At 37.6% G+C, this 12,801-nt stretch overlaps 1 protein-coding gene and 1 long non-coding RNA gene across 3 annotated transcripts in view; one reads left to right on the top strand and one right to left on the bottom strand.

The window, feature by feature from the left end:
• LOC122803376 overlaps nt 1-3,736 on the bottom strand; it is a 752,949-nt gene extending 749,213 nt beyond the window's left edge. The window contains exon 1 of the long non-coding RNA XR_006365112.1: nt 3,236-3,736. This is a non-coding gene — a long non-coding RNA (uncharacterized LOC122803376). The remainder of the gene's footprint in view (nt 1-3,235) is intronic.
• CRYZL1 (crystallin zeta like 1) overlaps nt 1-12,801 on the top strand; it is a 951,914-nt gene that overhangs the window by 173,448 nt on the left and 765,665 nt on the right. The window lies entirely within an intron of this gene.

Genomic DNA, 12,801 nt, shown 5'->3' with positions numbered 1-12,801 from the left:
CTTTGTATTCTCCCCAACAGAAGGCCTTGACTGTATCTCTGGACAAAGGTAAAAGTACTTGCATATGTGCCTGTTGGTCAGTCTTGAGCACACTTTATACAGTGTATAGCTACAAAACACCAAGGAATGCAACTAGTTATCAACTGCTACAATCTTTTCAAAATATTTTTCCCCTACTTGGGTAAGGGAATTACAATTATGTATGTAACTTACTATAAAAACAGCCATTCTAGACTGCTGTAATAGTAGTCCTTACTAAATGGGATTTGGCCACCAAGTGTCCCCACACATTCAGACCAACTACTAAAGCCCAGGATATTTTTCCCCTCTTTGTGTTGCATACTTCCAGCCTCTAGTATAGCTTAGCATGCCAGTTTAAGGAGGACATCCACTCCATAATGCAACATTCCTGCCAGAGTTTGAATATAGATATGCACATCACTGTCTACATCACGTTCAGTTGTACTACTTTCCACATGATTGTCAGGTTTCACAGCTGATAAATAGCCTTTTGGGAATCTTATTTCTCCTGTTACTATTGTTGACTACATCTGGTTTAGAAGAAGGGTGTGTGTGGCTGTAATATACAAAACCACCCACAAAAAATACCACAAACTCCATCCACTACCTTTAAAGCAGAAAGGTGATATCATGCACTGCGAGGTCTGCCAGACCTTCACCCCTAAAAACCTTATGGAGTAGGCTTCCCAACTTGTCTAAATACCTTGAACATAAAAAAACAAGAGATCTTAGACAAATCGACCATGACGACATCCATTTCATTTTGCACCTCTAACCTCACTCTCAAAAAGAAAATACAGAGGAGGAAAAGGATGTGGAAGACACACATTACAGTTGCCCAGTGATCCCAACTAGTGCAAGGGTACCCAGTTCAGCTGATGCACTTCTGTGGCCCCCCGACTGAACACTTGCACAGCTTCCTGAAGCACCTCTTTAGGCAGCCATAGCTGAGGAACCTGGTGCAATTGTCTACATCTAGCCCATACAGGGACTTTCCTATGATGCTTAACCAGGAGCACGTGCCAATATGGCCTGCATGGTCATGCCCCCGGGACAAGGCAAGAGCTCCGGCCAGGGAGTGGATCAAGTTTTGGTATGGAAATACAGCCTTCTTGTACACAGAACAAGACTTCTAGGAGAACACACTAGCAAGAGAGACCCAGAAAATTATGCATGCTTCACCACAGCCTTTCAGCAGATATCCTGTAAACAGGCACCTGAAGGGTCTTACTTCTCCCACTCCTTCAGAGGTGGTATATTTATCAACAGTTCAACCTACAAATGTCAAAAAGGCAACTAGGTGACAACAGACATAACCCATTGTCCCATTTTCATAGTATGTTATACTTACAACACACGTGTCTGGGATATCTATACTCTAGACATAAATTTAATCATCACTACTGTACAAGGCACAGCAGCCAAGAATTTCATTGTCTTACCAGACTGACAGTTTTAAGGGTTCTCCATATTATCCAAAAGTGAATAATTAATCAATTCAAGCAACACAGAAATAAAAGATACTTACAAGATCGGGCACGATTAGTTAGCACTAAACCGTTAATAAAGGCAAGGGCTACCACATCCGAAAGCGTGATTTAAGCAAGGAGGGAATAAGAAACTGTCCAAAGCAGTTAACTACATAAAAACACAATGTTTGTTGAGAACGTACATTACAAACTAGAAAGTCTATTGATTTGACAATTCATAGCCAAATCACATGTACAGTAACGGTCATACTTAAAATACATGTAAAATTAATCCTCTGCAAACCTTTTTCTGCAATTAGTGTGTCCGGCGTGCCATTAGATCCAATTTGCACTACAACAAATTCTGATAACCACATGCACAAAATCTCATGCCCCAATGGAGTGGGTAAAGAAAAAAATGAAAGCACCAATTTTTCTATTCTGACAATGCAAATATAACCCAAAAGTAAGTAATTGAACATTCGTTTACTGATTCACGAGTGATGATCTTTAATGAAACTGCTGACCTACGGAAAAAAAACACTGTAAAACAGGACCGATATACCCCATTCATGTAGTTGAACAGAATGCGGATATCCATAAGCAATGTTAGCAATCTGGGGAGAGAGTAATTTTCCAACGCATTTACCACTAAACGTTCTAAATACCGGGAAGCAACCGATCTTCAGCCCTCACACGACAATGAAAACCATTGCGTCGTAAAACGCAACACCGCTCACCAGGGTTGGTGCCTTTTTGCTTTATATCCAAGACTTGAACACTCCCTGTGATTCATGTGCTGCACCAGACAAGAACAGAAACAGCACTTGACATTACAAATGAAACTAGTTCTGATATGACGGTAATAAAATCAGTGACCAACTGCAGTGGAAAAGGGGAACACAAAACTAAAGTTAATAATTCTCCAAAGCCACTGTAAAATTAATACCACAACTGCTGAGGTAGAAAGCTAATCCAACAAACCCGCGTACAGCTGAACAATTCCTACACACACAACCTAAATAAAACACTTTGTCTAAAGCTGCAACAGAGGGAGGCAGCCGGCGTTTAAAAATGCATGTTTTAAAAAACACGACGGCCTTCTGTTTTCAGCTAAATTACCCGATATGTCACTGCAGCATAAACTATGTGATAATGCCCCACTATAAGCCTCAAATAAAACCACCGCCCCGACCCAGACATAACCACATCTGACAGCAATTTGCAAAACACGTTTAAAGAATTTTGGGGACAGCTTGCAAAACACATGATGCACACAAACTAAAGTCAGCAGACTTTTTCAGTACATATTGTTTGTTCCTTGACCAGGACATCCAACCTTAGCATACACAGAATGGCTATGTTCACGAGCCACTGACAATATTTCTCTTTTTCTTCTAGAATGCATCACGCAAAACACATTACACCGTTTTACTTTGCATCTTATCTAACCTTTAACTGTTAACCCCATCTGCAGCAACAGTAGTACTTCTCAATATACAATCAAGACAACACTGAAGTATGCGGCAACATACTAATTCCAGTCTTCCAGTCCCTGGCCTTCTGCATCCTGGTACCCATCCCCTTCAAACAATCACAATGAAACAAACGAATGAAGATAATGAGAAGATCCTTACATGCCGCCCGCTACAAGGATAACCCCCATCCCAATATTCACTAGGGGCGTTCTAACTGAATAACCACTTTATGAAACCTCCATCAAACATCAAAACAAAACTCCTTACCTCATATCTATAGAGATCAACAGTGACTTGAAAACATAAATCCAAAACTGGAAAGTATAAAGGATGGTCTCAAAAAAATCGCAATACTAAAACGCCGTTTTCTGGTACTCTATTCTGCTTCCCTAAGATTTTTTTTATCTCACACAGCCGCCGTACTACTACGCAAACCAGCCTCGTTACGTCAAACAGCTACACACTCCACCCATTATGCTCTCTACGAGCTATTATTGATTAAGATTAACACAGTGGTTCATTTGACCTGCAAAAACGGCTATAACTAATTGACAGTTATCAAGACCAATAAAAGAAATGGCAATTTAGACGGGCATTCAGGAGAACTAATAATAACTGTAAAATATGAACTAAACTACTGTTCTGATTTTTAATAGTTGGCGAATGTATTATCCAATCATATTAAAACTTTCGATTGTTGTTCCTGTAAATATAGCCAATAAGAATTACGCACCTTATATTTCCGGGCTATTCTGGATATTAGAAGTTTGAGGTAGGCAGATGTTATTACTAGTATTGATTGCGTTTACGTATGTGGGTTATCTCTGTGTTTATACTAGATTTTATCGCCTTTGTTTCTAGATTTTTGCTAATAACAAATATATTGTAACGTTAAGTGCCGAGAAGTTAAATGTTCATATTGAGTTAGCATCTTTATATTGATGTCAGTATTGTTTTCTTGCTTGGTGGGTAACTTTAAATGTTTAGATCTGATTTGGTCTGATGGACTTTGTTTCCTTATAAAAATATATCCTGCTCTTAAAATCTTGAGTATTGAATACTGTAGTTCGCCTCCTTTACTTGTGGTAAGGGCTTGTAGAGCGGTATATAATAAAGGAGAAGATACATTCATGAAGTTTATTTTATTTTACATTTGTTGACCAGGCTAGTCTAACTGGACACATATCTATTTTCAGTAGAGGTCTGGGGAGAAAAGCTCCAAGTATAGGCAGTGACATGACATACATTGTACGAATGAGTAACATTATTTAGATTCTACATACGTAAACAAAAAAGTTTGTGCTTGTATTAGGGTTACCACCTGTCCCACTTTGCGAGGGACAGTCCCTCTTTTGGCAGTTGTGTCCTGCAAAAAAATTGAAAAAAATGGCAAATGTCCTGAGATTTTAGGACACAATATTTCCAATATTTTCTTTAATAGTTGCATAAAACAGTTATTTTGTATCTGAAACACCTAAATGTTATATGAAACAGAATAATCGACTCAAATACTAAAATAATAAGCTTTTATTTTGGCAAAAAAGTTAAGTTCTGTCGTTTGTATTGGCCATGGGTATGTATTGCCTTGTAAAATCTGACGTTTCTACAAAAAATGTCCCACTTTGGGCATTTGAAAAGGTGGCAACCCTAGCTTGTATGCTTAAACTTGTCAAACTTTCAAAATTCAAAAAAAAAATTTTCGGCGAGCCGCGCTTAAGCGGTAGCACGTGGATAACAGTATGATTGATTGTAAACGGCTGTTGCATATTGAAAATGGTAACTTTTTTAAAAGATTTTAAACATTATGTTTAATATGTAATTTGTAACAAGTCCTGTGCATCAGGCGTTCGGAATTGGCTTCCCGTAAATATGCACTGCTTTTGTTATTGCATACAATTAGTAAAGGAGAAATGAATTGGTAAGTTTCCTGCACTGAATGCAGATTGTCTCGAAGTGTACTGTAAAACGTTCATCACTGTAATGCTGTAATGACGAATGGATCGTCACTGCTAAAGTAACACTTACAACCCCATGTGCAGAAATGATAGAAAAAGATGTTGTGGATTATGGATTGTGAATAGCCACTTAATCCGTAGTTACTAACTAGACTTTATTTAATTTTGGAAAAGTTAAACCAGTCCTAGTTACCGATAAATGCCTACTTTTGGTATAGATTTTTGTTCTGTGATGTTAAATGTGTAAAGCCGATAACTGGAGAAAAGTAAAATGAGATGGGGGGTGGTACGATCGATGGTCTAGTTTGTTTGACTAGACATATTTGTATTGTATAGAAGACGTGTAGAACGCTGATCAGGGAAAAAAATATTTTTTCGTTTATTATAAGTTGTGCCCTAGAGTTCCGTTCTGCGACAGCAGTAGTTTGTGTGTAGCTAGATTGCTCTGTATGTTAAGAACGAAGTTGTTGTTGTGTCTTTCGGCATTTCCCGGTTAGGGGTTGCCACAGCGGAATTCCGGACCGCTAATGATTGGCAGTAGATTTTTACATGCCGAGTTGCCGGCCCTGACGCACAACCTTCAACGAAGGTACGCCCATTCACGCATGTCTCCACACAGAAGACGCTCTAGCTGAGAATGGAACAGGACAACGTCTTACTGTGAGGCGACAACGCTACCGCACCACCACTCCCGCAGTATGTTAAGAAATAAGTACAGTTGCAATAAAATTTACCTTCGTTTATTTGTGTTAATTTATAACCTGTATAAAGATCAAGTTCGTAAGTGGACATGCCTTTAGTCATGATCCACAACAAAGGCAAAATGAGTAAAGTTTATATAAAGGAAAGTTGAGGGAAGCGCAATGTACATAAGAAAGCGCATTATAAGGCAAATGTATTTAAGATTAACATAAACAAATGTAGAACCAAATAAAGCGCATCAAATGGAAGTCCGGAATCAGGAAAGACCCTTCCGCGAACTCAAAATGCCAAAAACACAGGTTTATTTAGCGCTTTTGTCACTGTAACAAATTACTTCCTTAGAATGATAAAAAAATACTTGCATTTAATTTTTTTTTTTTTGAAAAAAAAAACACATGACTAGAACAACCAATGAAAAGTAAACAAAAGTCAAACGCTTAAAGTCGCAAACGCATAACTTGCCAGCCTCACAATATTGAAAAAAGCTAAACAATTCTGAATTCAAAATATTTTAAAAACACTGTTTTAAAATCAGCACCAAGAAACCACTTTGTTGTATGAACAAATAAGCCATTCAGATAACATATAAGCCCAACTTCAACAAGCTGCCATTAATACCTAGGGTAAGGGGGCATTTAACCTCACTTGCCAATATAGTTCTCTGAACTTGAGCAAATCTGCCCAGGGACCACCCCATGGGTCCTTTTTTACTCCTTCAATCACCAGAAATTTACAATTGTGAGAAGGAAACTTTTCTATTTGTTTATACAAAACATTATTCCGTTCTTGCCATGCTCGTAGATTCTCTCTTTTGAGCCTCCTTTTTATTTTGCCAATATAAAAACAACTGCAATGCGCGCACAGAGCACTGTAAACCACCCAGGTGAATTACAAGTGAATCGGCCATTCAGTCTAATGAAAGTATCAGTAATTTTAATTCTATCAGTGTTAAGAATAAAATTGCGCTGAGCAAAATCCACATTTTTTGGTGCCCAATACACCCTCATGGGGTAAAATACCCCCAGGCCCTTCCAGAAGTTTTTTTGTAGTCGTACTCCTTTTAAACACAATCTGTGGTTTATTTCCTACCTTATCAATCAAACTTTCTTCCCCACAAAACATTTGCCAGTTCTTGACCGAGATCTCATATATACTGATATACTCAACTGAAAATCTAGTGATGAAGGAACACGTGTAATCTTTGGGAGCAGTCTTTTAATGTATACTTACTAAAGGGTAAAATTAGCTCCAAGATCACAAAGCAAGGGAAAAATAATCCTATTCTCCTCCTTGAAAAGAACCTCCTTGTGAACCTTGGTCACAAGTTCGGATGGATAGTCTCTAGCTAGATATTTCCTTTCCCACATTAACATAATGAGGGGCACATAAAAAACCTTCTGGAAGTGCCTGGGGGTATTTTACCTCACAAGGGTCTTATTAGGCACCAAAAAATGTGGTATTTGCTCTGTGTAATTTTATTCGTGACACTGATAGAATTAAAGTCAATTATACTTTCATTAGACCGAATGGCCGATTCACTTGTAATTCACCTGGGGTGGTTTATGCTGCTTTGTGCACAAAGTGCAGTTGTTTTTATATTGTCAAAACAAAAAGGAGGCTTAAAAATAGAATCTATGAGCAAAGCAGGGACATTAAAAATTTCAACCAGAATAATGCTTTGTATAAACGTATAGAAAGTTTCCTTCTCACAATTTTAAAGTTTTGGTGATTTTGAAGGGGTAAAAAGGACTTGCGGGGTGTTCCCTGGGCAGATTTGCCTGAGTTCAGAGAACTATGTTGGCAAGTGATGTTACATGCCCATTTCCCCCCAGGTCTTAGTTATAGTTTAATTATTGGCAGCTTGTTGAAGTTGCGCTCGTATGTTATCTGAAGGGTTTATTTATTCACACAAGTGTTTTCTTGGGGCTGATTTTAAAACTTTGTTTTTAAATATTTTGAATTAATTCAGAATTGTTTAGTTTTTTCAGTATTGTGGGGTTGGTAAGTTGTGTTTGGGACTTTAAGAATTTGATTTTTGTTTGTTTACTTTTCATTGGTTGTTTTAGTTGTGTTTTTTTTTTAAAAAAAAATGGTACTTAAATGTAACAATTTTTTATCATTCTGAGTAAGTCATTTGTTACAGTCTGAAAGCTCTAAATAAACCTGTGTTTTGGCATTTTGTGTTCGTGGAAGTGTCTTTCTTGGTTCTGGATTTTCATTTGACAAACACAAATTTAATTTGCTTAAGCAAATCCAAATAAAGTATAAGTGAAGAGAGATCCTGGTGCCCAGACTACATGGCTGTAGTTGTAGTCTGGTAAACTTTTTATTATTTTCTTTTAAGTACTGTTTGGATACTATGTCAGATTAGATGGTAATACAAGTCTGTAAGCTTCTCTTATATATATATATATATATATATATTTTTTTTTTTTTTTTTTTTTTTTTAAAGCAGTTTCTTGAAGTGAGCTGGTACTTGAGGTCTGTGAACAAGGGCATAGAGGAGCAAAGTGTGATCTGTTTTGGGAGAGATTTATATTTTTCTCAGTAAATATTCTGACTTAAATTCTGTGAGAAATATGCTTGTTTTAATTCACAGACATTTCTTCACTTTGTGATCAAAAATAAAGTGTGATTATGTAAGGCTTAAAACTTTCCAGCATTTACTTATCAACTTTTAGCCACGTAAGAATCAGTAGTAGTTGTAGGAGCTCCAAAAGATATTAGAGAAAATAAAGTTTGATTAGTGAAATTATGATGTAGTTTGTGCTCTTCATGACTACTATAAAATGCCATAGTAGAATGTTACGTATTCCCTCTTCCCTTTGCTCCTTTTACATTTGCAGGACACTGCATGCTCAGTTCTGTAACTAAGCTAAAATTCAAGACTTTCTCTTAGAAACACCATCTTTTCTGCTGTCACAAAAAAGGCTCCGCTACTGCTCTCACATCTTAACTTCAGCAGGGAATTCTCGAGTGTTCCACTGTGATGTTTAGGGCCACTGTATTATTCACTTAAAAGGAGAACTGCATCCGCAGACTGAAACATGTTTGTTTCATCACGTTTTGACGTTTCCTACATTTTAACACCAGTTTTGGGCTCTATATAATTTTTGTTTTTAAATGCAGTTCTGGAGTCTGCCCACATTGGATCCAGCATCTTGATTTTTTTTTTGTCTACTTCTAGGTATCCCACATTGCAGTGTTTGGCTTTAAAATATTAGTGTAGCCCTTAAGCTCCTGTCAGTGCATTGACTTTACATGTGTTTTCACATATACCTTGTGTTCTTTCAGTCAGGTTTAATTACTATTTCTTGCTTTTCAGTGAGCTAACTCTAATAACATGTTTCCAGTTCAATACGTTATACATAGCTTGTTCTTTTTTATAACTGCCATCAAATACAGGTTAACACAGAAGGTCTTTGGTAACAAAGTTTGCAGATTACTGCAAACTAGGAGCCATAATCAAAACTCCTAACAATGTGGACATCCTACAAAAGGGCCTCACTGAGACAGATGCTTGGTGTCAAAGCCATGGCCTTAAGCTCAATGCCAAAAAGTGCATTGTCATCCTTTTTGGTAAAAACTCTGTACCCGTGAACTACCCCATAGGCGGTAGTCTACTTAACACCGAAAGTGTGATAAGAGACCTTGGGACACAGGTGGACAGTAGTTTCTCTCCTTTGCTAATCACATAGGTTCATACTAAGCTAACTGCCCTTGCAAGCCATTTTATGCCTAGTGAATTATCCCTTGTGAGAATCCAACCCTGCACCTTGTGTTTGTAAGGCGAACACCTTAACCATTAGGCCACTTTCCCAACCCCTCCACATCACCACAGTAGTCGGGAAATCCTTCTGCGTGGCACACCTCATCAGAAAAGGTTTCTCATCCAGGAAAAGAGGCCATTGTTCCCCTCTACTCATCACTCATTGTACCCATTATAGAGTACAGTGCCAATGCCCCTTTTGGTATATACCTCACAAGACCTCTGAAACAACTGGAAAGGCCACAGAAATACCTTACAAAGAGGATTACTGGCCTGAAATAGATGCCCTACTCAGACCGTCTCAAAAAACTCCAGCTTTACTCTGTTGCATATCGCCTACTTGGAGGCAATCTCTGCCTAACATACAAAGCTATGTCAAACCCAGAGCTGTTGGACATGCTCCACGTAAAGAAATCCCAATCTCTCCGAGCTACACGCTCTAGGAACCTTAACCTTGTCACCACAGTAAACAGAACATGCTGGAGGGATAGATTCCTGTCGCAGAGACTTTCCATACTCTGGAACAAACTACATATCAAACAAAACTCCTTATTAGCACTCCTCAAGAAAAATCTTGATGATTGGATGGGAGATAGGAAATTCACCATGGGGATCACTTCTGTGGCTCTGCTTGACAGGGGCACATGAAAATAATTTTCTTGGGTGGCAAAAGCCATTGTACCGTTTTGGCTAGGCTTATATAGGCCCTAGGGACAATAGCCTAGTACCTGCCTATAAACCTATTACATAAATTTAGTTCCTGTCTTCCATTTCCTCCTCCTGGTCATTTATTGTGCATGTATTATTCCCACAATTTTCATTTATTTCCATGTAATTTGCTCCTTCCATAGTTACACCCATTTGCTCATTCATTATTTCTGACAAAGTACTTTGTATCTGCCAACTCGTTACACTTCCAACACCTTTTTCTTCTCCCACATTTGCTTTCTACTTGAGGAAAACATTTTTGAAGTCTGCTATGGGTATAAAAATATCTATGCGAACATTTTCAAGCAAAAGTCCTAAACCTTCTGGACTTTGTTGCATACATGAGAGCCATTATGTCATCATTGTTCCCTTGTTAATTGCTTATCCAGTCTCTCTTCCCAATCTTTTCAAACAGCTAATTTTTTTTTTTTATTTTAAGCAAGAAACTTCTTTAAGTTGTCATGTATGATTTAGGCAAACATTACATTTATTTAAATGAAAATAAACAATAGCAACACAATCTCAGTTGCAAACATTATACATTCCAGACTGTGCCGACACAATTGTAGCTGCAGCCATTATACATCACTGATAGCATATTCAGTCATTTGTTAGTCAACCATCGCATAGCTCATTCAAATCATGTCTTTTAAACCCTGTTCCTCCTCTACATGTGTTGATCCCACATTTCCCATTTTTTTCATTTTGTAATTTGGTCCTACCCTTTATCTAAAGATACCAGTTCCAGTTGTTTATCTATTACTGTATTCACTACTTCTAGTAAAGCTGGTTTCGACTTTGATTTCCATTTTCTAATTGCTTTTTTGGCAGTCATAGACACAGCAAGGCCTTTACTGTCTAGACAATTCGATTCTGTGTCATAGCTCAGAAAAATAATTGCCCTAGTTACACCAATTTGCTCACCCGGTATCTCTGAGTAGTCTGCAAGTCCAACTCATTATACTCCCAGAAAATGTTCCCAATTACCTATTTCTTCCCCATCCACCTAAAACATTTGCTGTCTACCTGAGGAAAAATTCTCTGAAGTCTGCTTGGGGTATAAAAATATCCTATGTAAATATTTCCCAACAAATCTTGAATCTGTTAGATTTTGTTGCTTGTTTAGGCGATGCACCTATATCCTCCCTTGTTTCTTTGGAAGAGATCGGATAAGCAATTCACAATCCTTTCTAAACTCCTCTGTTTCTTATAGTTGTCATGCAGTATGTTGTATGCTCTTACATTAGCATCTGTTCTAGATTCTTTTGTTTAGGACCCCCATATTTCTTTCTCTTTCCCTTCCCTACCAAGGATTGATTTCGGACTGCATGCAATCTCTAACCTACATTCCAAATAAATTTTTAGCATCTTTCCATTCTGTTACTTTTCCCTCTAGTTGTTTTCCCCAATACCTTTGTTCCTTTGCCAGTTTTCTCCAATAAATTCTTGCCCCCCTCTTATCTATTGTCTGTATCCCTAATTGCAGTCATTCCTATTGGCAGAATCTCCATTCTCCATTCCTGTGTTGGCTTAGTTCTTGGAATACTTTCTGCTACTTTATGAATATAATATTCTGTCTAATTTCTCTCCTGAAAGGCCTGCATCCAAAGTATTTTTTTTTCTTGAGCTCCTCCCTGTTTTTTCATCATCCCTTTCCATTTTAAATTATAGGTTTCTGTTTGTGCTGTGTATAGGAGCTCTGAAATACCCCCTTCAAATCGGGTAATTCCAATCCACCTTGTTCTTTGTGAAGAATCGGCTTATCCCACTTGATTAACCGCCTTTCCCTCCCAGACAAAATCCCTCCGCTCTTTATTAATTGCTTTCCACAACTTCTCTTCTGGTTGATAAAAAAAAAAAAATGTCTGACCTGTGTACAGTATAACACTAAGAATAAACAGACTAAAAAACGTTTTAACTGCTTTTATTTTACTATCTGTTCACATAGCAGAGCTTCCAGTTTTTCACTTTTTGTATTCTCTTCCCACATACTAGCCATCATATTGGAATCACTTTTTATCCATACTCCTACATACTTAATTTCATGTCCCCATGAATATGGATATTGCTGAATCAGTTCATGTGTAGGTACATAATTTGCCACAGTTGTCTTTGATTTAGCTTCATTAATTTTGTATCCTGAAAAGATTTGAAACATCTCAAAATTTTCCATAACACTAATGTCCTTTACTGGTCTTATAAGGTATAAAATATCTATGGATAAAGCCAGCTTTTCTTGACTACCATACCTATTATATCCTTGAATTTCTGCGGCCCTTATTTTTTTGTGCCAGTGGTTCTAAATATAATGCAAGTAACAAAAGGGAAATAGGACACTCCTGCCTCGTTCCCCTGCTGAAGCAGAAATTATTGGAGAGGAACCCAACCACTTCAGTTTTAGCCGCCAGTTCCTCATATGTCCGCCTAATTGACATTTTTTTTTATCAGGGAATGTAAACACTTCCATTGCCTTGCTCATAAAGTACCAGTTTACTCTGTTCAATGCTTTTATTTGCATCAAGACCCACTAACGGTGGTATTTTCTTACATTCTGCTTACTTCAGGATCTTCAGTTTTTTGTTAATATTGTCAAATGTTTGTTTCCCCTCCACAAAACCACATTGATCCATATCTGCCAACTTTTGTCATCACTTTCACCATTCTTTTAGCTATTATAGACATAACCACTTTATAATTGT

The sequence above is a fragment of the Protopterus annectens genome, chromosome 5.part1 (assembly GCF_019279795.1).
Source record: "Protopterus annectens isolate FY-2018-M chromosome 5.part1, PAN1.0, whole genome shotgun sequence".
Taxonomy (NCBI): Eukaryota; Metazoa; Chordata; order Ceratodontiformes; family Protopteridae; genus Protopterus; species Protopterus annectens.
The sequence above is the reverse complement of the archived record's forward strand: the minus strand, read 5'-3'. Positions and strand labels throughout refer to the sequence as shown.